The sequence below is a fragment of the Callorhinus ursinus genome, unplaced genomic scaffold, assembly GCF_003265705.2.
Source record: "Callorhinus ursinus isolate GAN/ISIS: 27379988/994484 unplaced genomic scaffold, GSC_fseal_2.0 scaffold5, whole genome shotgun sequence".
NCBI classification, from domain to species: Eukaryota; Metazoa; Chordata; class Mammalia; order Carnivora; family Otariidae; genus Callorhinus; species Callorhinus ursinus.
The window spans coordinates 51,295,052-51,299,483 of NW_027397067.1; the positions used below are offsets into that span (position 1 = coordinate 51,295,052).

Here is a 4,432-nt window from a genome sequence, read left to right on the forward strand (position 1 = left end):
AAAACACACACACACACACCCAAAAGACACTTACACAAAAAAAGTACATGCGTTTTCAGGGGCTTCGCAGATATCTCAGAACTCATCTTTAGACTGTCTTATAAACCCTGCCTCTGCTAAGCATTTTCTCCTTAATCTGTCTCAGTTTTGCATCCACTCTGCACTTCAGTTTTCTTCATCTTTCATCTGAATTATACTTTAGTGTCTTAGCTGATTCTCTGATTCCTGTCTCTAATCTATTCATTAACCAGATGCCATGATAAACTTCCTAAAACAGGTGTCCTAGCATGCCTGCTCTTGTCAAGCCTGGAGCCAGCACATATTGGCTGGCAAATGCTAATGATGGACATTTCTTCCCAGCTCTGAGTTTAAGGATAGCAGGTTGGTACCTTAAAATCAGTATTTTTTTTTTTTTTTTTACACAAGGCATTTATTTCTCAGAGAAGGCTGAGAGCCAGGAGAATTGATCTCCTGCTAGGACCTCTGCCCCAAGCTTCTGGGGAAACAGTGAATTAGGCTCGACAAGGGAAAGAGCTATGTGATCCACTAATCAGATTCAAAACATGAAAATGCAATGTAGAATGTATCCCTTCCTGGTAGAAAGACCTACAGACAATTAAAAAAAAAAAAAAAGATGTCCCTTCAAACTCAAAGGAGGCTTAAAAAAAAAAAAAAAAGACAAAGTATAAGCAAAAAAACCCAAACACCAAAAAAAAACCACACAAAGAAATGAATAAATTGAACTCACAACACTCCCCAAATCAAGAGTTCATGGTGACGGCTGGTCGGAAGAGGTCGAGGCAGGAAGGAGCAACAAAAAGACCGAAGCGGCTGCCTCCACAGCTCCTCGCAGAATCCACAACAGCACTCCCCAGTTTCCAAGGCCAAGGAGCAATTCCCAGGTTAAAAACTTTCTATTTGGAAGAAAACAAAACCAAAAACCACTCCAGAAAAAAGGTCAATTGAAGAAGAACACTGTAGAAAGTCAAGCCACTGACCTCCGGCGGATCACAAAGAGGCCGCGCTGAAGCTGGCCCAAGTAGATCCCCATCTTGGGGCTGTCACCTGTCTTCCTCACCCAGATCTCATTGGCTCCGACAGAGCTGATCACACAGCTCAGCTTCTGGTTGTCCTTTGACTCCAGATAGATGGCGTGGCTCTTGTGGTACGATCTTTTATCATAGTACAGTTTCCCGTCTTCTATCCGAGCTTCAAACCTCTGGGCTGGAGACTCTGCCAGTGAGGCAGGCAAGCGTTCAGGACGGGGATGCTGGTCTCTTGGGTGACTTAAGCTTATTTAACGTTCTCAGATCCTCCATGATCTGTTCGTCTGTTAACAAATAGTTTAGCTGGGCAGGAGCGGGTTTTCTCCTCTTGTCTGGGATGGGGACAGGATCATTTGGTCGCCTCCGCAACTTTCTGGTCATGATGGGTTTCACTTCCACAGACTCTCCTGTCAGCTCCATCGTCAGCTTTTCATTTTTGATCATTTTCTTCTCCTCTAGCTCAGCAATCAGGTTCTCTTTCAGCTCCACCTTCTTGTCTTCAAATTCTTTCACCGCTGCCTTCTTTTCTTTAGTGTAGTTGCTCTCCACCCGTTCAGTTTCCAGCTGGAGGACGAGTTCTGCATTTCGGATCCTCTCTTTGTACTGCTGATCTAGTTTTTTCATCCTCTTCTGATATTCCTGTAATGTACCTTCCTGCAGTTTTTGCAACTGTCTCTTGAGAGAAGCCAGTTTATCCTGATACATCTGTTCCTTCATTTCTACATAGTCCTCTTCATCATGCCTTGCCAGGTCAGTTTCACTAGTTTCACTAGTCAGTTTCACCTTAAAATCAGTCTTGTAGGAGTATTTACACTATGAAAATTGGTAAACACTACAAATCCAGCTTTTTTTATTTAGAGAACAGGTTTAACAGTGTAATACTGCCTGTAGTTTTAAATTCTGGTGTTTCCCATTGTCTAAAGTTCAAACTCCTAGCGAGTTAGGCCCCTGTAATCTGGTCTTCAGTGTCTTTTCCAGCTCCATATCCCTCTGTTCTCCACGGCCAAAGTTACAATCTCCAGCTACACCAAGCTACTCATGGCCCCCTGGTTATATTAAGTGATTTCCCATATCTGTAACCCAGAATATGCCAGTCCCAATACCAAGAGTCCTTCTCAAAGTGTAATCTATTTTGTTCAAAGTCAATCATAAATATTGCCCTTTCTGATAAGTCTTCCCTAATATTCCCACTTACAATCAGTCCCTATTCTGCTCCTTTACCCCTCCCATGACATTTAACAATGGTTTAATAAAAATTTATTGAGTGCCCTCTAGGCAATAGCAATATATTTCTGTCCTAAATGTATTATAAGTTCCTTCTAGTCAAAGATTGTATTTATCTTTTTTGATTCTCAAGATTGACCCTCCATCCTAAGTATAGAACTTTACCCAATAAGTTTGTTGAATTTATTTATTTTTTTAAGATTTTTAATTTGTTTATTTGACAGAGAGATAGACAGAAAAGCACAAGCAGAGGGAATGGCAGAGGGAGAGGGAGAAGCAGGCTCTGCACTGAGCAGGGATCCCGATGCGGGACTCGATCCCAGGACCCTGGGATCATGACCTGAGCCGAAGGCAGACACTTAACCATCTGAGCCACCCAGGCGCCCCAAGTTGAATTTATTTTTTTTAAGATTTTATTTATTTACTTGACAGAGCACACAAGCAGGGAGAGCAGCTGGTGGAGAGGGAGAAGCAGGCCCCCTGCTGAGCAGAGAGTTGGAGGTGGGGCTCAATCCCAGGACTCTGGGATCATGACCTGAGCCAAAGGCAGATGCTTAACCGACTGAGCCACCCAGGCGCCCCCAAGTTTGTTGAATTTAATCAAAACCCTTTATGGTTCTAGTACAATTCAACATCTTATTTAATTTGTAATAGGGTTCCAGGTAGTAAAGCTGGAACGAAGGCTACGTATGTGTCTGTAGAACATGGGACACAGTAGAAAATGGGTATTAACTTTTAACAAAGTTGAAGAAAGTATCTACAGTATGACACATTTGTCTTCAAGGCACACAAAGTACTTCTGGGTAATTTATTTCTTGTTCTGAAGGTTAATTTATGACCTTCCTTCATTATTTAACTATGTACTGAGAACCCCTATTGAGGACAGTCATTAGTAAAATTACTCTCAGGAGCAGGTTTGAGAATCTATGGTTTTGCCTAGTTTTGGTGGATATTAACCAAGCTAGATGTCACATCTTCCCTATGACTCATTCCTCACAGCACTCAGGAAGAATGAATATTTCTATTCCTAAATTCCCAAAGAGGAAAGTAAGGCAAAAGAAGACTGTGTGGTTTGTTCACATTTAGCATGAAATGTGCATAGCATATGCACTGACACAAAGCAACCAGACAGCATTTTAATTGCTCATCTAACCTCCGGAAAGAGTCACCATCTGTTGAAATTCTGAAGATTAAAAGATATAAAACCTGACAAAAAACTGAAAGCACATAATAAACCATAGAGCCCAGTCACAAATCTTGGAAAACATCCACAGTAAAATGTAATTTATCTACAAATAAGAAGAGAATACTACCCCTAATTAAAAGAGAGTGCCAAGAAGCATTCATATGGGGATAGAACCCAAAATGAAATAATGTTTTAACCTTTGAAAGGCAGTCCACAATGAAAGCCTTGTTATCTGTGGTGAAAGGAATGCCCTTCCCATCTCCCCAGGAATCAAACCTTGTCCCTAAACAGCCTGTATTTTTATCACTGAGATTAGTTTCAGTCAAATTATCAAAGGCTACATGACATTTGACCATTGTCATGGAGACAAGCTCTTCATCTCTGGAAATGTCAGTTGTTAATGTATATTTTTAAAACCCCATTTTATAAATAAAAATTGTAAATGCTAAAACTGAACTTCAGTCTCCCATGTACTTCTGTGTACACAACAGAGTTCTCAAAGTGTTGAAAGTATAGTAGTAAAACAGATGTTAACGTGTTGACCTTACCTCAAATCTTTACTCTGCCTCATGAAATCATGATTGATTGATTATGCAATCATCAGGTGAAATTTCAACTGAATCCCTGCCTTAACTATAATCACCACTCAGTAGACATTTGTTAATAACAGTGGCTAATGCTCATTGCAGCAGTCTAAAAGTTTTACATTATTAATCTCCTTAATCCTCACCACAGCCCTATGCGATCAGTGCCACTGTTAGCATTTTACATTTGAGGAAACAAAGCCATCAAGTTTTTGTTTTTGTTTTTTTAATATGCTCAATATCAGCTAGTAATTCTTAAAGTTGGAATTCCAACCTAGTCAGTCTGGTGCCAACACACAGACTTAACCACTACTTGAAACCAAAAAAAAAAAAAAAAAGTTCTGATAAAATTTTAACAATATATATGTTATTAACTCACATGTAGTGGAACA

The 4,432-nt window shown here is 40.2% G+C and overlaps 1 pseudogene; it reads right to left on the reverse strand.

Annotated features, from left to right (window-relative positions):
- Positions 1–973: 973 nt before the first annotated feature.
- LOC141372710 (sin3 histone deacetylase corepressor complex component SDS3 pseudogene) lies at positions 974–3,812 on the reverse strand (annotated as a pseudogene).
- Positions 3,813–4,432: the final 620 nt, after the last annotated feature.